At 38.9% G+C, this 23250-nt stretch overlaps 1 protein-coding gene across 3 annotated transcripts in view; it reads left to right on the forward strand.

Moving 5' to 3' along the window:
• Nucleotides 1-23250, forward strand: part of ANKRD50 (ankyrin repeat domain 50) — a 62267-nt gene that overhangs the window by 6277 nt on the left and 32740 nt on the right. Inside the window, exon 2 of one of the 3 annotated variants that reach the window (XM_089525832.1) lies at nt 13052-13117. The exons of the other annotated variants lie outside the window; for them this stretch is intronic. The gene's annotated coding sequence lies outside the window, so the exon portion shown is untranslated. The remainder of the gene's footprint in view (nt 1-13051; nt 13118-23250) is intronic. 3 annotated transcript variants of the gene reach the window in all.

A 23250-nucleotide genomic window follows, 5' to 3' on the forward strand; every position in this document is an offset into this window, starting at 1 on the left:
GAGATCAGCTGCTTCTCTGAACAACTGTAGTATTGCTTTGCTGCTCATCATTAGCCTTCTTGAAATGGGTTAGATGCTGGTTCTGTGAAGCACCTTGCATTGTGCTGTATGTTGTTGTTGTTCTTAACTGCCTTCAAGTTGACTTTGACTCATGGCAACCTTGTGGATGAGACATTTCCAAGGCCCCCTGTCCTCAGCTGCTCGGCTCGGGTCTTGCAGGCTCAGCTGTGTGGCCGGCCTGATTGAGTCTAACCATTTGGAGTATGGTCCTCTTCTCTTTCTACTGCCTCCCACCTTTCCTAGCATCATTGTCCTTTTTAATTATTCATACCTTTTCATGATATGGCCAAAGTATGGCAGTCTCAATTTATTCATCCTGGCTTCCATTTGTTTGTCTTCTTCACCATCCATAGTATCCTCAGCACTCTTCTCCACAACAAATCTCTGAAATTAGTTGATTTTCTTTCAGTCAGCATTCTTGACTATCCAGTTCTCACAGCTGTATGTTGTGATGGGGAATACATTGACAGTCTTCACCTTAGTGTTCAGATTTATAACTTTGCACTTTAGGATCTCGTCCATTTCTTTCATATCTGCCCTTGCATTTTGATCAATGTTTCATCCAAAGTATGTGAACTCTTTGTTAATTAAATTTATTAACTCAGTTGCAATTTTCTTGTTATCTAGGATGAATTCTTGTAGATCTTCCATGGTCATCTCGCACCCCCCCCCCCCCCAAAGTAATGTTTAGCATTAAGCCTAACTTGGCACTTTAATCATCCACTTTCTTCAGTAATTTCTCCAGGTCTTTGTTGTTTTCTGAAAGTAGTATTATGTCATCTCAATATCTTAGAATAACAGGAGAACTACAGTTCATGATGGCTTGATCCCTTTTAGCCCCCCAAATTAGATTCATTTGTCAGCAGACCAATGCTAGTTTGGTAAAGAAGTTGTAAGTTTCATTTGTATCTGTACAGTCTTGTATCAAAGAGAAAGCAAATCAGACTTTTTCTACCTTATTCCCATGTTCAGCTTAGTTCTTTTTGTGCAAGGAGATACCTTCAGGCCACAGTGGAATAGGCATAGTGACAACTATAGCAGCTAATAAATTTGGTCAGTTTTGATGAAGAAGTTTATATCAGGGTATTGGCACTGGTGTTGTCTAATAAAACATATGTGATGCAGAACATAAGGCTTATTTGAAACATCAGTAATATGAGAGTTACTGCATCTCTGAAACACTGATGATGATCTGTATTCAAACACCTCCATTTGGAATCATGTTTTCAGGCAACTGCTATTTTAAATTCTTGTAAACAAAGCTGCAGATTGAAGCTTTGGTTGCTCATGGAATGCCTGTAAAGTTCTTTCAGGATGTACAAGAAAGCACAAACCATGAACTAAAGATGAGAAAGCTGAATCTTGGTACTATGAAAACAAGAGTAGTATGCGTTCTGCACAGGCTTGTAGGAACTTGAACTTTGTGTACTTTAAAATCTTAAATATAAAACACATTGCTGGGACATCCTCAGTTAATATTGAAATTATATATAAGAGGCAATAGGTAACTGAATCTTAATGGGGCAAATGGTTTAAATATTCATAATCACAATGTGAGAAGCACAGGATTTATTGAAATCAGCTTTTTTAAAATAACCAGAGAAATAGTTTAGAAGTTGGTTCCTTCTTGCTGTATTATTTGGATCAAAAAAGCCCTATCAGTTTCAGGCAATCTCTTTAACACTCTCATACTGCTTGTATTTTACAAGCAGGCTCTAATGTGTGTTTGGAGAACCTATGGACTCAAGATGTTTTGATGTCTAACTCCCACAATCCTTTGGATTATGGGTGTTTCGGTTTTTAGGTGAAAACAGCTTTAAGTTAACACCAAAGATTCCCTATCTTTGGTCTGATATTTATAAACATCTTGCCTTATGTCCTGGTTTTACAGTGGATCCTTGTTATACACTGGGGTTTGGTTCCAAGATCCCCCGTGTATAACAAAATCCGTGTATGCTCAAGTCCCATTAAGTATAATGACATAGCAAAATAGTGTCCCTAATAAAAAATGGAACATCAAGGTAAATTTATACTTTTTTGGAACATTTTCAAACCGTGTATGCTTAAATCCGTGTATAAAAAATCCGTGTATAAGAAGGGCCGACTGTATATTGCGAACAGCATAAGCACCTAAATATGTGGTACAGAATGGTGGTCTTCCATTTGATTAGTCATATTTATAGGTTGTAAGACTTCTTTTGTCTGTGACTGGAGAATTGCCACATGATGTTTATGCTTCAAAGGCAAATTTTGTGGTGTAGAGAATAAAATGCATTTAAATGAGCCCAGTGTCTTGCTGTTCTTTATGCCAAAAGATCTCCTGTTCATTGACAGCATGATGTTGCCTTAGCACTCCAGTTTACAGTTCTTTTAAAAACTGCTAGGATATACAGTGAATGTTTTTATGCCATGGGTACTAGTGCTGCACCTGCAGACAGGTTTGCTAGGAGCTACATTACAGATGCACGCTTATAGCTGTGAAGCCCTAACAAAAGAGCTTGGAATCTGGAAGGGACATTTACTCCCAATATGTGACCCGAACATTTGAATGCCATGTACGTAAAATACTTTTGACCTTGATTTGGGCCCAGCTGGGAGGGGTAGATACATGAGCTTCTTAGTTGATATGGGAACACTATGGTGATTTACCTTCGTAACAGCATGTATCTATATAGGCTATTTGCAGGTTGGAGAGGTGTTGCACCCTAATACCAAGAGTCGGTTGAAAAAATATGAGTTTTTAAAAATTTAAACATACAGCCTTGTAAGGTTGGTGTGCTTTTTAAAAAAAACCTCTTGTAACTATATAGTATCTTTCCAGAATGACTTGGGAACTTGCTGCTATCCAGATATTGTTGGACAAAAAGTCTTAGTATCCCTGACCAGTGTGGCAAATGGTGAAGGATATTGAAAGTTGCAGTCTAATAACTCCATGTCCTTCATTTCTGTTCTGGAACATGTTTATGTCCTTTATGCTTCATTTTTATCATGCATGGCACATATATGCCAATGTCACAATAGATCCCTTATGGTGTGTAAAAATTCTGAGCTTTGATCTGTTCCTGCTTTCTGCTGTTGAAGCACTCTATACCTAAAAAGGCAATGAAGCTGGTCTGAGCTTTGAGGCTTATATCCTGGTGCATGGAACAGGAGAGGGACTCGAAGATGTTGTTGGATAACAACTCCCAGCAGTCCTAGGCAAAAAATCCAAGGGGGCAGAAACATCTGGACTGGGTCAGCAACATCTGGTGTTCTAATCCCCATACCTGCTATAGGACATGGGCAAGCTATTCTCTTTTTGCGCATGCAAAGATTGCAGCTTTCTTAAAAAAAATCTGAATCCTGCTATCTCCAATATTTGAGCTGTGCTGATTTTAGTTGCAGGATAGTGAAGCTGGAAGTGGTAATATAACTTCTGTCTCACCCCACTGCTAAGACTGACCCATTCATCTAGTAGTTCCCATTCTTCCCTAGATTTCTTCAGATCAGACTTTTCAATCCATGCCTTAAGGGGAAAGAGAATTTCTTGTGGAAAGGTACTTATGGGGCAGACAGCTGAAGGCGATTTTCACAGTACAGGTGAAAAAGCCACAAACTATATATGAAAGAGAGAAACCCCTGGTTCCTTTGACAGTCTGCCTGGAAAAATTCTTTGTCTCTTCCCAGACATGGTGCTAAGTCTCTTCTGAAGTGAGAGTAAAGCCAATTAATCCAATGATGCCAAGAAAAAAAATGCCTGTTGCCAAACATGCCTGGTGGCTTTACACATGAAGGAGTAGTAAATACCTGTTTCTTTTGTCTTTGCAAACAGGAGACTATTCTCACCAATACCAGAATTATGGCATGTATATCCAAGTTATGCATGAAATAAGGTTGGATAAATAGGATCAGCAAAGATGCCACAAAAACTTGTACAATCATTTGTTGTTAATTGCCCATGAGTCAACCTTGACTCATGGTGACCCTGTGAATGACACATCAAGCCCCTCTGTCCCCAGTTGCTTTCTCAGGGCAGGGAGTATATGGTCTTCCTCGGTTTTTGTTACCCTCTACCTTTTCTAGCACTGCTTTCTTTTCTAATGAGTCATGCCTTCTCATTATGTGACTGAAGTGTGACAGTGTCATCTTGTCTTCCAGGGACAGTTCAGGCTTAAACTGTTCTAGGATTTATTTGTTTGTCTTTTTGAGCATCCACAGTATCCTGAGCAATGTACTCCAGCACCACATCTCAACTGAGTCGGGTTCCAAATAAATCTGATGCATAAAACAAGGAGAATGGGGAAAAGTTCAAAAAGTGTCCCAAGTGTTGTGGACAAAATGACTGCTAGTCTCTAAATGAATCACGGGGAGGTAGACTCATAGTATTGGAAGGGGCCCCATGGGTCATTGGGTAGAAACCCCTGCTCAATGCAGGATCTCCAGTTTAGAACATCCCTTGCTGTCCAGCCTTATTTTGAAGACATGTAGAGAAGGAGACCTCACCACCAGTTTAGGCAATTGGTTCAATTACTGGACCACACTCACTCTCAAGAAGTTTCTTCTAATGTTCAATTGTAATCTGTTGGGTTTTGCTTAGCGATACATACAGTGATGAAGAGTCAGCATTGGGTTACACTTAGCAAATACATGGAGTGATGGAATGCTGGTGGATGCTCTCAGTTTCTCAAGATAGAAGGTTAGTTCAAGGATCTGTCCCTTACATTAGGTGAAGAATGCAGGTTTCTAGGTGAGTATAGAGCAGAACATAGATTTCCATATTATGTAAGTGTTTGGACATTGTGCACATGTGCCTATATCTACACATGCAGGTACACAGACCTTCTTGTGTGTATATACCTATAGTGTAAAACAGCATGAGTGCTTTACAGGAAGATGGAGATTCTTCCATGTTATGGATGACACTTTATTAATAATAATAAAATGTATTTATATCCCACTCCTCCAAATGACTGAAGCGGCTCACATTAAAATAAACCAATAAAATACAATAACAAAATAATAACATTATAACCCTACCCCTCCCATCAATAATAATAAAATATAATTAAATTATCAATATCAACCGTTAATTAAATGATTAATTATTAAATACTTAACTATTTTTTTTACTGTTTATTTATAGCCCGCTTTTCCAAAGGAGATCAAAGCGGGTTACAACAAGGATATAAAACATTATACAATTTGGACAACAGTATATAAACATCATAATGTGTGGCCCTAACAATAACCAGAGCAGAGGCAAGTAGGATGAATTAGGGAACAGGACTGTTTGTATCATAGGTAACAGTTCGGTCAAAAAGTCTCCTCCTGGTATTCAGGGACTTTTTAGTGCTCCTAAGTGGCGCTTTAATGTCCCCAGGTACCCAAAATAAGGAATGCCAGGCTGGGACTATGTGGGACAGTGATTGAAAACAGTCCTGGTAAGAGATGTCAGTAACATCACCAACGAGGGCCCAGAACTGTATATGTTGCCATTGAATATATTCATATCATAGATCAAAAAGGAAACCTTTCTGAGAAATACAGTATGTGGTCACAGTTAATAGATATAGGCTTTGGAATCATTCCGTAAGAGAGTAGAGACCTGGAGGAATCCAGACCAGACAAAACCAATGTAAGACTTATATTATACTTTAACACAAGTCTGCTTAAATTTAGCCAGGTTTTGTTTTCCTTTACTTTAGTCAGGGACAGAGCTCATCCTAAACCAAAGGTATATGATGGAGGCTATGGTAACCTATGTATGCAGGAGCTTCACTTTTATGTAACATGTCATGCCATCTATTCCTGAGGCCTTGTTTTGCATATTTTCCTTTGACTTTCTTTTGGGGGCCTTTCTGCTTCAAAGGCTGTGAAAATTAATTTTTAATAGACTTCTTCTTGAATACAGCTGCAACAGCACATCAGATGGGACTGTTTCTAATGTTAAAACACAGCTGTTGGTAGAGGCTTCCAGAAAATTCAGTCACTTTCAATCAGAGGTTGGAAGAGTTGCTTTTTTGAACTATAAGAGGGATGATCATCATGTGGTCTTTCACATATTGTTGGTTTTCAAATCCCATCAGCCTGGCTAGCCTTGTGAATGATGAGAAGCATTTGCAGATACAATCCAATAACATCTGGAGGATGATTCCCACTGCTGCATGACACCTTTTAGGATCCCCAAGCCAGCATAGTTGCAAGCAATATTTTGTTTTGTTTTGTTTTTTAAAGCAACTTTCCAAACTTTAGTGTCAGTCAGAGAGAGATGAGGCATGCTAGGCATTCTCTTTCTATGCCTAGAGCTTTTAAGTTGTGTTTATTTCCAAGTGATTGTGTGTAAGAATTGCAATTGTATTGCCATAAAGTCTTAAACATATTTGCTGAGAAGTAAATTCCCACAGACTTCAATGAGACTTACTGTTTAGTGTGTTTAGGACTGGAGCCTTTTTGTAAAATCAAAGAGCTTGCAGTGGATTTGGAACACACCTAATTTTCTCTGCATCGTATCCCTTAGCTGCAGAACTGCAATGAACTGTTGCCATTTCTTATTAAAACAAACTAATAGAAACTATGTATCGCTGAGATGAGAAGGATCCAGACACATTGTTTCTATTATTATTAAAACAGCATACAGTACTTACTTGCCAGGAACTTCTATTGAGTTCAGAGGGATTTTAAAGACAAGCGCACTTAGGATTTGCCTGGGCAGAACCATAAAAAGGTAAAGCTGTACATGAGTAATGTTGCTTGACTTCCAGTGTGTTTGTGTACTCTGCATAGAGGGCTTCCTCACTCTCTCCAGAATGACAGGGAATGCCTCAAAAATGTTGCATTTCATTGCATGCAAGTTAATTTGATGGAGGCTGCATTTACACTGTGGAAGTAACTTTGGCCCAGTACATATGGGTGGGAAGTGATATGCCAGCGCCATTTCTAGGGATCAGGAGCAGCAGCAGCCGCACGCTCCCGAACCCTAGTCTGTACGAATGCTGCCATCATGGCAGCCTCTGGTCTATATAGGGACCACCATGATGATGCCGCTGCTGCCACCGTACAGTGAGCAGACGTTGCTGGCAGGAGGTGGCATCATGGTGGCGCCCCTTCCTGTTTGTGGCGCTTCTTCTAGGCAGCTTTTTAGCAGTGCATCGGTGCTGCAGTGTGCAACCCTGTAGCACCAACACAGTGCAAAGACTGGCAGCATGGAGCTGCCCGTCTGTTGAGTCCCATAGTTTGGCGCCACTTTAAGTGACAGTGGCTCTCAACCTCGAGATGATCAGAAGTTTTTGACTTCGATTCTCAGAATCCCTGATGCTGCCTGGGCTTCTGAGAACTGAAATCCCAAAATCTCTTGGGAGCTCACATATGAGAACTACTGTTCCATTGCAAGACCTGGTTCTTCAACCCTCATTTACCATCCTCCCATTTCTATTGCTGCTAAAAACCTTACGGCTACAGGGGACAATGAGGAAAGGCAGGGATGTGCAATTGTAACACCCTATAAAAGAAAGGTTGTCAGAGGCTTTAACTGATGCATCTCTGTAATTACACTTAAAAGCCACACACTATATGTTGCAGTATAACCTTTTCAAAATGATATGATCTGAGAAAGGTCTCTGCTCTTTTAACTTTTGCTCTCGGCTAATATTATGCTGGTTCTAAATGTTAATATGGCTTATGCATTTTGATTCAGTTGACCAAATAGAGAAGCTGTTCTGCAATAGTTTGTATCAGGTATAAATCTCTCTGCAGTCCCAGATATGCATGACTGACATTGTGTGTGTATGTACTTTCAAATCACCTGTCAACTTGTGAAAACCCCATGAATTTCATAAAGTTTTTATGGGCAAGGACTAGTCAGAAAGCTTTGCAAGTTTCTTCCTCTGAAGAATAGCCTACAGCACCTGGCATTCCTTGGCAGTCTTGGATCCATGTATTAAACCAGAGCTTATCCTGCTTAGCTTCCAAGATCAGACAGGAGCTGTGCAATGTCTGATAGTATCACACTTCTATTTGACAATCCCCATATAGCGTTGTGTCTGAGAACTGGATCACCTTGCAGCTTGAATGTTGTAGTCCACATTTTTGCTAAATTATCATTGGAAAGATTTTGTCTTGTCCCAGCAATCGAGGAGAGTCAGCATAGTTTGAATGCTTTATGACTCATTTTGACAGTATTTAAGTATGTGTGTTTTTAAAAACCATATACCTAGCCTTGTTACACCAACTGGATGAGAGGAGGGTTATAATTAGATACCCTTCACTAGTATTATATTAAAATCTTGTCAGTATGGAATGAAGTTGTGGCGATATTACACCTGCCTCTTTAGCATTGGGACAAGAATCATGGATCCCTCCAGACACTGTACAACTGAAACTCCCAGCATTCCTTACTACTTGATATTTTGGCTAGGGATCCTGGTACTTGTATTTCAGTGACATTCAGAGAGCAGCACAATTTCCACTCTTGGTTTAGACTAAGTGGGGCAAATTGTGGCGTGAGGGCCACCTGAACCCCTTGGACCCCATTTGTGTGGCCCCTGAAGCCTTACCAGTTTCCCAAATTCCCCCCTTGGGTGCCAATTGTAAAGAAAATGGTGTGGTTGTCAGGAAATTTTTGCCTACAAACCACACAGAAACATGTGAAAACAGATGAAAATACCCTCACCCACAGCACCGCAGAACCTTGTTTGCTCTTGTGTGCCTTCCAAATCATTTCTGAATTATGGTGACCCTAAGGCAAACTTATCATGAAGTTTACTTTGCATAAGTTGTTTGGAGGAGGTTTGCCATTGCCTTGCCCTGAGGCTGAGAGCATGTGACTTGCCCAAGGTCACCAGGAGGTTTCACGGCTGAGCAAGGCAAGGAATAGTCAGACATAGACTATCTGGAGCAACATATAAAAAGGATCAAAACCCTTTTGCTGATGAGTTTTGCTAACTGGTATATTTCCAGATATTGTCCTCCCTTTTGTTTGAAGGTGTGGGATATGTTACTTTAAGTCATTTTAATAGTTTCTTAAGCAGTTCTTCTCATATTGAAGGGTTTTATTTTCCTGAAAAGAAAGAAAGCCTCATGTGAAAAGCAGTATTTTTTCTGTATATTCAGAGGGTCTCTACATTGTCTGTAGACATCTCTTTCTTTCCCTGTTCTTCAGAATTAAATTTCCTGTTGGAGAATTGTTAATTAAAACATGTTTTAGAAATGATTTGTAAGCAATTTGTGTAATCCATTTATCCTAAATGCACCAGATTCTGTCTGATCCTGAAAGCTAAGCAAGGTTAGTCCTAGTTAGTATTTGGATGGGAGACCACCAATGAATACCAGGTGCTGTTTTTCAGATGAATGTATTTTAGAGGCTATATTTTAGAGGAAGGAACTGTCAAAACCATCGCTGAGTATTCCCTGCCTAAGAAACCCCTATAAAATTCATGGTGTCACTATAAATTGACAGGTGACTCGAAGGCGCACATACACACAATCTAGCATGTCAGCAAGCAGCCCTCCAATTCAGCATGCTGAACTGCTGAGATGCGTATACTTTGTTTTGTTTTTCCTTTAAATATGTGATATCTTTTTTGCATGAATGACAGTACTGTAGTCTTAGTCATAGCTAGATTTTACTCCTCTTTATATGTGGCTCCAGATCTATGTCTGGTTCTTTTTGGATGAGTTTTGCTATTTCAAAACAACTGAAGCTATTTATGTGGGGGTAACTCCTTGGAAAAAATCCCAGTAGCTCAGTCAGAGATGCTAGGAGAAGTAGGAGGCTGTTAGATTTCCTACCAGAAAGTATTCTATGCCTTGCTGAGTAATAATGATCACTATTTTAGAGAAATTTCATTATTATTATATCACTGGGATTCTCATATATAAAAAACTGATTTTAACTCTTTAGTGAGCAAGGCACTTAGTATTCATTTGCTGCTTATTCATTTGAATCGACAAAGTATGGTCCACTCTCCTCCTTGGGTAAAAGAGAAACCTTTAATCAAACCTTTAATCAAAATGTATTTTAAAGGTTTTCTACAGCACTCTGTGAGCATTCTTGGCCTAAACTACCGTCTTGTTCACTTGGCTGTTACCAGGTCTTCATTCTGAGGCAAAATCTTGTTATTTCAACCAGCTGATCATGAAAATACCATTTTATGAGCCTTGGGAATCAGGCTTACTGTGTTTCACTCCTCTTTAAAAATCTAATTTTCATAATGGAAAAATATACAAACACACACACACACACACACACACACACTAGCACAAAGCCTGACAGGGTTTCCTGGAAGTTTACTCCCAGATAAAATGATATTTGTTATTTGAATTTTCACCTCTTAATATTATAAAATAGCATCCACAATGCTTTATACTGCCCTTTGGCTTTCTTTTTAAAGCAGGGGGGCATTGTGCAATGCAGTTCTCTAGCTGTGACCAGCACCCCTCACTAGTATAATGGCAGGCAATACTGAGAGTTGTAGTCCAGCAGCATCTAAAGGGATACATTCCTACCCTTGATTTAAACCTTTTAAAGGATAGGGAACGTGTACCTCTCCATAAATTGTTGGACTGCACTTGCCATCATTCTACACTAGATCATGCTGACGGAGGTTTCAGGGCTGTATGTGGAAGGCCACATGCTTTCCGTCTCTGCTATATAGCATCCATGCAGCACAGGATTTAAATGAACTGCATAGGCCACCAATACACTTTTAGATAGAGTTTAAGCTATGGGTATGGATTGAATCTCTCCTATCTGAAATTCTTGGGACCAGAAGTGTTTTCGATTTCAGTTTGATTATTAATTTATATATTGGATTTTGGAATGCCTGAGTCTGCATATCCTTACATAATGAGAAGTCTTAGAGATGGAATCCAAGTTGAAACATACATTTATGTTTCATATACACCTTATACACATAGCCTGCAGGTAATTTTATGCACAATAATTTAAATAATTATTTTCACGAAACAAGGTTTGTGTAAAGTGAATCGTTAGAAAGCAAAGGTGTCATTATTTCAGCCACCCATGAAAAGGGTTTCGGATTTTGGAGTATTTTGGATTTTGGAATTCCAGATAAGGGAGACTCAACCTGTAATGATATTTCACCTTGACCTTGAAGCAGTCATGTTTTGAAGGACTGCCTCACCTCATTTACATCTGCCCAGACATAAGGAGAACCTTCTGGACTACCTCCTATGGCTCATAGTTTGGGAATGAAAGATAACTCCAAAGAGTCTTCTGTTATCTTAAACTTTATTTTCATAAACATTCATGGATTGAAGCCCTCAGTTGTGCATAATACAGAGCTGCAGGAAGGGGCCATCACAAAAATTAAAGGAGATACAGACAAATTTTCTCATCAGTGAAAACATGACAAAAGTTGTAATTAAATGGAATCAATTGAATTAAGAAGCAATTAAAAAAAATTGAAAGCAAGAAATAACCACATTATAAAAACTTTCCCCCGTAAAGAGTCATTTCCCAAAGATCTGGAGGGGGGGGGGAAGGCATCACTGATCACTGGAAGGACACTGTGAGAGGGAGGCCCCCTTAGAAAGGGAAACCCAGATTCTGGGAGCAGCCACCAAGAAGGCCCACCCTGCATTCCCACTATACCTGCCTGTAAGGGTGGTGGGACTCCAGGCTGTGGTTCCCCAGTTTGGAAGTCCCTCTGATGGCTGGCCTAATTTAATAGTGAAGGTTAAATCTAGCATCTTTGTTTGGGTATTTTTAGCTCCTGGTGGATTTTGAATTACCATTGTTGATGTCGATTATTATTATTTTACAGTTTTATATACCATTGTGTTTCTTGATTGCATCCCACCCTGAGATTTGCTGAATCTCAGTGATTAATGTTTAACCTGTAAGTGAGAAGGAGAAAGCAAAATGTATGCAGCAATGCATAATTACAGATGGTAAAATAAAAATTCACCAAGCTCCTTCTCAAAAACGTGTTGGTAATAACTGGCCCTGTGGGATAGAAGCATAGCCAATTTCAGCTCTTTCCAATGTTTCTCATGTTCCCAATCTCATTCAGCTGGCATGATCTTCCCCAGGGAACATATTATAGAAAATATGTGACCTTTAGATGTTGTTAGACTACATTTGTTACCAGCCCTTCTCTTCATAACTGATAATGAGAAGTGATGGCAGCTGCTTTCCAACATCTGGAAAGCTAACATGCTCCCTATCAAAATATATAAATCAAAATAAAGTGTACAACATCCAGATCGTATATGGAAAATACAGAGCATGTCTCTATATAGGTATGGTCCATACCAGAAGTATCTAGAACTCATTTCCTTTGTTCCCATCAATACAAAATGAGATTGATGTTAAAAGGTAAGTAAACTGTACAGCTATAGGACCCAATAGGAAGTGGTTGACTAGCCAGTGAAAGAGCAACTGTGTCCTCCTCCTCCATTTACTAAAAACAAGCCTGTTCTGGTGGTTTTGAGACAGTAGAAGCAGAAGATTGGTGTTTTGAGTTTCTGCAACCATCTGGAGAAAGAACTGCTGTGCTGATAGCCACCTTGGGCCACATATATAACTAAAGCTCTCAGAATCCCTCAATCAGCTTGGGACCTGTAGTAAAAAGCAAAGAAAAAAAACTTTTCCAATCTCTGCATTTCCTTATATGTTTTCCATCTCTACTTCTTAGGCCTCATCTGCACTGCAGAAATAATCCAGCTTGACACTGCTTTAATGGCTGAGGCTCAACACTGTGGAATTTGGGGATTTTTGTTTGTTGTGACACCAGAGCCCTCTGGCAGAGAAGGCTAAATATCTCATAAAGCTACAAATCCCAGAAATCCATAGCATTCAGCCAAGACCATTAAAGTGGTGTCAAACTGCATTATTTCTGCAATGCAGATCCAACGATAGATTTTATATATGTTTCTCCTTTTAGTTGACAAATGCATTCACTGATTCTTGAAAAAGCCATTCTCAACCTTACCATTCCCACTTTTAGTGCTCTTTACTTTACCACATGACAGTCTTTTTTCATCTTTTTAGGTGCTACATTTTTCCAGTACCACGTCTTCCAGCAGTATTTGACATGAGGAACTTGAACAAATAGGAGTGAGCCAGATTACTTCATATTCTATACTTTGTTTTTTCCATTGAAGCACTGTGTGGAATCATAAATAAATAACCTGCAGTCTTAAATGATGGTGATTTGCCTATAGTTTTAGCTACAGTTTTATGTATATTATGTTTCATATATTTGAGATCATTAAAATAATTAGATGAGTCATGACCTTTATGCTGCCTTTCGCCTTTATGCTCCACAGTCTGTGACAGAACCCAAAACCTCCAGGGAACCACTAGTGAATCTGAGTCTTGCCATTCAGTGCTGACCATACTGTCTGGATATGGTATAATCCATATTCACATGTTTTCCTTCTTTTGTGAATGGAATCTCACAAAGGGAATGTGAGTTAGAGTTGGCCACTCATAAATTGCAAAAGTAAACACAAATTTACTTATTATTTGATCTACTGATGTACATATTTATAGAAATTTAGAGGTAATTGTTGCAAATTAAATACAAATGTAATACATCTGGGGAAGACTGTGAAAAGGTGGCCTGTGGGTATTCTGCTGAATCTGTTATCCATTTACTATCTTTTGGTGGTCCCATTCCCTCTGCATCACCTTTCCCATAGTTTTTTTTATCCTGAAACTGGACTTGACCTGGAGACAGAGGATGCCTTCAGGTAGATGATTGTCCTGTGAAAGCCAATTTAGATGAAATAAGCAACATTCCCCTACAAACTATGCCCATGGCCACCTTAGTAGGATGTTGGAACTGGTGTGGTATCTGTTTGGATGTCTTTCTTATAAATTTCTGATGGTCTGGTAATACATGAATTTTGGTAAAGTCCAGAGCCAGCATCAAAATTTTACTTTCAAATATTTGAATCTCAGGATATTCATGTTGGAGAATGAAAAATCTCTCCATTAGTTTTTCAGGCTATTTATTATTATTATCTAGTTTTGCTACTCTCCATCCACTAAAGGGTAAATATCTGCAAGAGGGATCCTCTTGTACTTGTGTTGTTTTTCTGCATGGCCTAGAACCCTTATTGAGAGGTCTTTGGATTCAATTTCAGGGACTTTCTCCCCAGCATCCAATTGCTTAGATTGATAGAAACAACTTTGAACCCAATCCAGAAGTGGTTACATGTGTTTAATTTAGATTTCTTTTTGCAGTATATTAGTGTTCTTAACAATAGTTTGGGGTGTCAAATGTGGCCTGCCAGATGTTGTTGAACTCCTAGCAGGTCTAGCCATCATGCCTAGTAGTGAGAAATGGTGGGAATTGCAGCTTAGAACATCTGGAGGATCGCACATTGCCCACCCCTGCTGTAGATGATATCTATAACCAGACTTCTGGGACTCAGGAAGAACAGTTTTGCATTATCTATCTGATAGTGCCTCTGGGAGAAATTGCAACATAAAATATGTGATGGCAGTAACAAAGTGGGATCACTGCTATTTAAAAATTGCCTTTCTCTTCTTACAGCCATATTGTGTCTAAAAGACTCAAGTCATAAATTGTGAAATAGATTTAGTTAACAGTGTTGGTGTGATATATGCCACTATTGGTCTTGGGCCGAGTCATTTTTTCATAGCTCATGACTGCTTGGTAGATGAGAAAGTGTTGGGACAGAAGAAGAATGAATGTCAGAACAAAGCAATTTGTTTAGGGCTGGAGGTGAAAAACTAAATTGTAGCTAGAGAGATGTGTGCTTTGTTCCAAGTTTAGAAAGGAAGAGAAAAGTGTCCACAACATTATGCAGTTATGGTAAACTTATAATGAACACTTCAGCTGAATCTGAACACAAGGGAATTCTGGCTCCATGAAGCGCAACATAGTGCATGAATTCTGTTTGCCTTCCTTTGTGTTATCAGTTAAAGTAGGAATATGATCACTTTATGCTATGTCTAAACTTAGTACTCTACCCTTCATTCATATTGTTACTTATTAAAGGCAACTTGTATGAATGCAACCAGGAGTAAAAAGTTGTGCCTTAATTTTGTTCCAAATATGTTTGTTGTCCAAAACGCAATGTCAGGGGGTCATAGGAAAAGTTGCAAAGGTTTGGGGGAGTAAAGTTTTCTTTATTGGAAATGGTCTCCATGCTTCACATCATGGAGAGCAGAACATCCTTCCCCTAGTAGTTGTAAGATACAAAAACAATGCAAATTGTGATATCCAGAAAGCAGCAGAAAACTATGGATCCTGTTGTAACCACAGTGATAGGAATTGGCAAAAATTGACTTATCTAATCTTCTAACCTTATGTGGGTTCTAGACAAATAGTGTGACAGTGGAAGAGAAACTGTTTTTAATATAATTTTATTATAAATTTACATGGTATAGTAGTAAATTCTTTCCCCATGCCAGACAACATTCCATGATTAGAAGTGCAATCAGAGAATAACAATAGCAACAGACCATAATCAATATTTAACAACTGCTCAACATGATAGCTTCCCAAAGATCAGATGGTTCAATGATGAGCCATGTCTAGAGTTTGCATGTGACATATGTGATAGAAATGCATGTCAGTAGTTGCAAAAGTGTCTGAAGTTATTTTGCTTCTGGCACAGCAAAGTTTGAATATCAGTTTCTCTAACAATCTGAGAGTCCTTACTCTGTTTAACCAGTGGCAAATGGATAAACCTTGTGAGTTCTTCCATGTCCTTGCTACTTGTGTCCTCACTGCATAGAGAAATTGTTGTATATTTGACATGAATATTGGAAACAGTGGCCTGATACAGACAGCCAAAATAAAGCTGCTTTGAGTCACTTTGGAGGTATGGTGTTTCAATGATACATGCGTCTTAAGAGTCCAGAAGCCACACCAAAGCCACGATCCAGTCCTAAGGACTAGAGTGCAGCTTTGGTGCAACTTCCAGACTCTTAGGACGCATACATCATTGAAACACAATACCTCCAAAGTGACCCGAAGCAGCTTTATTTTGGCTGTCTGTATAGGGCCAGTGCAATTGTAAACAGTGGTTAGTCTGTTCAGCTATATTGGAAGAAGGCCAGCTCCTCTCCAGGATTTGAGTCAACAGTTTTTCTGAACACCGCATAGCAATGCTCTGGCTTGAACATGGAATTACACTGCTGAGCTATGGCTAGTTGCCTAATCTGGGCTGTGGAGAACCAGTCAACTGCCTACTTGCCACAGAGTTTACTGGGTGACCTCATGCCAGTGATAATCTTCTGTCTTAATTAGTTTTACAGAATAGGAGAAAAAGTGAGTTAGTGGAGCCATGCTTGATTTCTTAAACTCCTTTAAGGAAAGACTGGATAAAAATAAACATAATAGCAAATTCTGTGTTGGTCCCAGCTGTAATAATGGTGCTTAAAGGAGCAGTTATTGACAAGTCCCATTTTGTCCCCAGTTGGTCTACTCTAATTGGAACTAACATTGCACTTGACCCACTTTGTAGAAAACTTAATATTTCACATCAGAAAGTTTTCATCTGTGTAAAAACCTTGTATAGCCCTTTCTTGGTAGGTCTGAAGTATTTCACTGCAAGCTTTTGTTTCTGACCCTGCTGTTCTATAAGCAAATTTTGGAAAGTGGATCTTTTCAAAACAAGAAATGCACAGAGAGAGAGAGAGACAGACAGACAGACTTACACAATATTAACTGCAGCTATACATGGTAGTGCTAAAAGCTGCTGTAGCCATAAATCAAGATGGTATATAGAAGGAATTTTCCTTGATTTAAGATGTGTTATGACCTAGAGAAGTAGCTTATGAGTGGAAGAGAACAAATAAGGGAAAAGCTTAAGTTTTAGAGTGCATGTTACCATTTATGGAGTGATGTTATCTTTGCTATAATTTTACAGTTTTTAGTGCATGTTGAAGTAGAGTGTTTCTATATGAATATTGACTGTTGTAGTATAGATTACAGGCATTTGAAAACTTGGAAGACTTATACATAACATGTCATTGATCTGGAACAAGATAAAAGAAAGATAGATGTGTTTAAAGCAGACTTATAGAATAAATTGTAAATAGCAAGCATTGAAATCCCATGGTTACTGTTACTGTTTTAGTGTCCAAGTATGAACTTGTTAAGAGGAGAGTGAGCCATTTGAATTTATTACCTTGTATATCTTAAGTTGTTGTTGTTGTTGTGTGCTTCCAAGTCATTTTCTATTTATGAGAGTCCTAAGGCAAACCTATCATAGGGTTTTCTGGATCTGAGTGTTTGACTTGCCCAAGGTCACCCAGTGGGTTTCCATGGTCAATTGGGGAATCAAATCCTACTCTCCAGAGCTGTAGTCCAGGGCTCAAACCATTAAACTATAGCTTAGCTGTGGGTGTTGAAGAAGAAGATGGTGTCAGTAAATGCAGTGTTCTAAGAAAGAGAAGGGCATGTTCTTTACAATCTTTAGGTTGTTCCCTTAAAAAACAAAAGACAGTTGTATCTTCTAGTGCTGCTGTTAGAAAAGTAGTGTAGATTGTCATTAAAAATAGATGAGTGTCTTTATCTGCAATTTATCATCTTTACCTAATCATACATACTCTCAAGGAGCTGGAAAAGCTAGGTAAGACATGTAATTCCCATAAAGGGAATCCCTTGGAGGGAATTGTAGGAAAATCTGGATCTTCCTCTTGTAGGAAAAAGGGAGGCCCAGCCTCCAAGGAGGAGATCTGACCTCACAAAATTATTCTCAGGGAAACCTATACAGTGGCTGCCTTTTCAACATATGCAGAGCCAAAAAATAGTGTCCCATGAGTGTTTTGTATCAGGGGCCTTACATACAGTCAGTCCTCAGTATCCACAGATTCTGCATCCATGGATTCAACCATCCCTGGCTTTAAAAAAAAAATCCAAAAAGCAAATACTGATTTTGCCATTTTATAAAAGGGACAGCATTTTATTATACCATTGCATATAATGAGACTCGAGCATCCATGAATGTTGGTATCCACGAGGGTTCCTGGAAAACCAAACCCCAGTGAATACAAAGGACCCACTGTACTACTCAGTTATAGCATTCTGGTTCCATTTTAAGACTCATGGCTACATCCTGAGGAATCCTGGAGTTTGCAGTTTAGGGATGGTATGTATAATTTGCAGCCAGAATGCTCCAGTGCCTACAAACCCCAGGATTCCATGGGAAGATAGTTAAAGTGGAATCATAGTGCCATAATTATATCCCCTGGGGCTCTTTCTGCAGCATTCTCTCAAAACTGGGTGGAATGTGTCTCAGCCTTGGGGCTGTTTTATACCAGAGTTCCCTTTCTGTTATAGACAATGGGACAGAAATATTTAAAAGAAGGAAGGTTAAAGAGAGAGAAGCTTTGTTTTCCCCTTCCTCCTGATCTGTTAATATGAACTGTGCCACTGCACAGTGGAATAATATGGTTCTGCTCTAGTTAAACTGGCCCAGTTCACTCAGAACTCTTCATTTGATGATATAAAGCATTTATTTGATTTATCTTTGGTTTGATCCATCTTTGGTTTATTTGAAAGAAAAACAGGGTCTGTTGAAAATATTAACAGTTAGCCCACAGAACTGATTAAATGACCAAGGTCCGTGAACTTTTACTTTGAGTAAAACTACATACCATTGTACTGATCCATTCAAGAAAAGAAGTAACTATTCCAGGTCATTATAAACTCTTAACCCAAAATTTATTAAAGGCGGGGCCAGGGGAGTAATATTAAAATCATAATTCAAGATATGGAAGAGTATAGCCTAATGCAATGTGCATTTATCACAATTCTATGTCTGATTTGTTTTTGAGCTAAAAGAAAAAAGTAAAATCAATCAATCTAAAATTCAGTACAGCAGTAGTGGGAAAGAGTCCTCTAATTGACTTAAAGTGAAGATGAGAGAAAGTAAAAAAAAAGTGAATGTTTAAATGGAGAAATTAGTGACAATCCATGGACCTATTTCATTATTTTTACTAATAGCCTGGGGTAGGGAAGTAGAAGGATGTTGGTGAAATCTGCAGATGTCATTGCAAAGAGTTGTTAATATAAAGAGACACTCAGAAGTTATGCAGGATGAATGGGATGACCTCATGAAGTGGAATAACAGAAATGGAATGTAATTCAATAGTATCTGGCGTAAGGTCATGTATTTTGGGGGCTAAATCATTTAGTATCCGGTTTTCCAGTAGAGCGGAAATGAGACTACAAAAACAATCTAGAGATTTTGGTGAATGAACCATAGTCTGGTATACTTTTAGATGAAATGAGGGATGTCAGGCAGGGCATTTTTAGTAGGCATTAAAAATTCCAGCAAATAACTACAAGGTCTGTGTTGAGATATGCAGACATTGTACAGTTCCTGTGTGGTTTCATGTATCCTGCCTTGATTTTCAAGGACTAAGTCTTTTTTGGTAAATCATATGTAAAACATAGCTCAGTCAGTAGAGGAAGTAAGAGTGCTGTCATTGTGTTTACTGGTCAAAAAACTCACATTCTGTTAGGCAGTATTGTTAATTTAAGCTTGTTATAAAGAATGTTTATTCCCTTTCTGGAAGTCTCAGTGTAAAAGCCTTTACTTCTCCATTGTCTTCAGCTTCCTTTTAGATTTGTCAAGGGAGGAAATCCTTTCATTGCTATAGAATATGAAATTCTCTGCAGAAAATATCTAGATTTGTCTAGGCTGTTCCTTGTTTGTGTGATATACATTTGCATAAAGAAGTAAGAGATGTATTTTTAATTAGAAATCTTGAACATCCAGGTGTTTAGGAGCTAACTCTGCAAGCTGCACAAGAAAAATTCACAACCAATGTTTCTTTGTGAAGAAAAAGCAGAATTGGCAGGCTGAACAGTACAAAGTTAGTTTTCCTCGATTTCTCAATCCGTTTTTGCAACCCTAAATTAATATCTAAGGTGGTTTCCCCTGTGCTGGAGCATGCACCAGTGTGACTAGATGGAATCCTGTGTTTTCTAAGGATCAATGACAAAAGCATATGTGAAGGACATATGTGAAGTAGGAGTGCCTGATTTGCACACACAGGGCCCCAGATCATTTCCCAGCTTCTCCATCTGTGGCTAGAAAATGCTTCTATCTAAAGCAGGTGGGCAAAATGCAGGCCTCCAGATGTTACTGGACTGTAAATCCCAGGATTCCTTAGCTTTCTCTATTCTGGTTAGGGCAACAGCTGGGAGTTGCAGTTTTTATTCAGGCTATATTTTGTTAGTTTTTGTTATGTGCCTTCATGTCATTTCTGACATGCAGTCAGCACGCAAAGGGATCTTGTACAACTTAAGGTGAACCAATCATGGGCTTTTCTTGGCAAGATTTTTTCAGAGCCCCCCTTTGAGACTGAGAGAGTGTGACTTGCTTCAGGTCACCCAGTGGGTTTTCATGGCTGAGAAGAGATTAGAACCCTTACCTCCAGAGTCATAGTCCCAACACTCAATCCGTTACATAATACTGACTCTCCAGGGCGTAGTTTTTTCACCCCAATCTAAAACTGTGTAGCACAGACAGTACTGACCCAGAGAGACCCCAATCTTTCACCTTCAGTTTTATTATATCATGTGCCTTCAAGTTGTTTCTTACTTGTGGTGACCCTATAAGACAGTTTTCTTGGCAAGATTTGTTCAGAGGAGGTTTGCCATTGTCTTCCCCCCAAACTGAGAGTGTGTGACTTGTGCAAAACCACCCAATGGGTTTTATGGCCTAGCGGGGAATCTAACCCTGGTTCCAGTGTCGTAGTTAAATACTCAAATCATTGTGCCATACATAGCTTTACCTAAAACTCCTGATAATATTTATTCTACAGAACTAAAAGATTGTTAATAGAAAATAAAGACATCTTCCCAACAGCATCTAACCTGCTTGAACAGAACTAAACTTGCTTACAGAAGCAAAGGTATACTTTTGTTTGTATGTTAACCCCTTCCATCGCTGGGTCAGGGTCCACCTGCAATACTGCATTCTTAAGGGAGACCTGGTAGTATTCTGGGGGTTCCACAACTTGCCCAACAATAGCACTAAATTAAGGCTATCTTTTTTTCTCTCTGCTCCTCTTTAAGCCTGAATGGCATGCAGGTACAACATGATCCTTTCCATATTAGGCATAGCTCTCTGTATTAGTTTTGGCCAGAGCCAATTGCTAGGTGATAAGGGTGAAAAGTTTTCCGGTGCTGCTTCATTCTGTGGAAAATTTCCCATTTCTTAAAAAAAATATACAAAATTAATTTGTAACAATTGCAAGTGCAATGTCAGACAACTTTGTCAGTTTCAAAGTTGTCTGAACCTTCAAAATAATGTGTTTATTATTAAGCAAGATTGCATTCATAACCCAGATTTGTTGTGCACTACCTTTTATAACATAAATGTTCTTCATGTGCTACAAGGAATCTTGTAGTATCTTTGAGACTAACTGGGGAAAAAAGTTGGTAGCATGAGCTTTTGAAGACTTCAGTTTACTTCCTCAGATGCATGCAAAAAGTAAGATGAAGTCGTCAAAAGCTCATACTAACAACTTCTTTCTTTCAGTTAGTCTCAAAAGTGCTACAAGATCCCTGTGCATACTGATTTTCTGGACTAACACAACTATACCTTTGAGTTCTGCATGTGATTATCCTTAATAACTACAGGTATGTGTGCATGTATATTTTACTGATTTGTAAAGCATGGTGTGGATGGAGATAAAGCGCAAATACACTAAACAGTCCTAATCAACATCAAGTTATGAATGTACCTTTGACTGTTCAGTGTTTAGCATTCATTCCACTTTCAATAAACACATAAAGCAATGTCTTGTGTCTTTTCTTGAATTTTTGAGTTTTTATGTTAACATCAGCCCCCTCTAAGTGCCACGCTAAACTGGATCTCCAGTTAAGATTCTGTGTGGTCCACCAATGTGTTTTAGAATTACAGTTTCATGGCTGAGTGGAAATTTGAAACCAATTCTTCTACTTCTAATCTCACTCTGACCACTGTAGCAAAATATTTCATTTCAAATACTTGCGGGTTATTGGGAGTTTTAAAATTTGCTTAGTAAACATAAGTCAAATAAACATACTAAATAAGGTCAAGCTTTATTTTACAATTTGGGATTTTCAGGAAACCCCACACTGTTGAAGCCTGAGCTGTGACAGACAACATTATTCAAAATATCTGTGAGATGGCAGCTATTTTTTAAACATAAAAATGCTGTGAGGATAATATTACATAATTAAATGGGAATTATTCCCAAGGACATCTTACCACGTACAATTTGGTCAATATGATAGATGAAAATTCTTTCTAATAGTACAAGATGAAATATTTAGTCAGAATACACCCTTCTTTCTTCTGGGTTGTTGGTTAAACTTCTGTATTTATTTGTTGTTTATAGACAGACATAATTTATCCAGATGTCATGAGCTGGCAAGATGGTATTGCTGCTATGCCTGAATGTGCATGAATGCATGTAACTACTTTTGCTTTTTTGGGGGGACTGGATGTGCTGGCCAGTTCTGATAAGCATATATGACAGATCACTTTATGTAGGAAAAATCATGTGAGTGAAATGTGTTCATGTTTTTGCCAGTTAAAAGATTCATGTGTATATCATTATAGGCTGTTGTCAAAAGATCAGTTCCAGGAGATTGTTTTGGGTAGCACTGCTATGGAAGCCAAATGAGCCACTCTAGGAAACCTGTTTAATGGCAGCTACCAAAATGAAACTCTTTTTTAACTAACAAAACTTTTTGTCACCAATTATCATATGCGTGAACATACAAAAGAGAAGGAACATGCAATGGCATCCATACCTCTGGTGCCACCCAGTGCAGGGGGGACTGCCGAGGACAAAAGTCGTGCACAAAAGGGCATGCTGGGCCCTCTCCTTCATCTATGTGGCAGAGGCAAAGTTAGGAGGAGCATGCTCAGCCCTATCCTTCTCCAAGGTGGGAGAGCAGGAGGAGCATGTTTGGCCCTTTTCACCTTGCAGAGGGTGTCACTCGATGTGGGCCACACATCCCACACTCTTGTAATGAGGCAGTCTCTACCCCACCCCACCCCACCCCATACTGGGTGATACCAACCCCAGCAACACCACTGCCAGCTGCTCATTATTTATAGTACCTTTCAGACCCATATGTTGAAGGCCCTTTTATGGTTCTTTATTTTTGAACCAATTTTGGGCAGGACATCCCTTGAAAACACAAAAACACTCCTAAAGGTCAAGAGCTAGTGTGTCCTGTGAAGTAGAACATGTAG

This window comes from Sceloporus occidentalis, unplaced genomic scaffold (assembly GCF_023333645.1).
Source record: "Sceloporus occidentalis isolate IW3139 unplaced genomic scaffold, rSceOcc1.0.p SCAF_5, whole genome shotgun sequence".
In the NCBI taxonomy this organism is placed as follows: domain Eukaryota; kingdom Metazoa; phylum Chordata; class Lepidosauria; order Squamata; family Phrynosomatidae; genus Sceloporus; species Sceloporus occidentalis.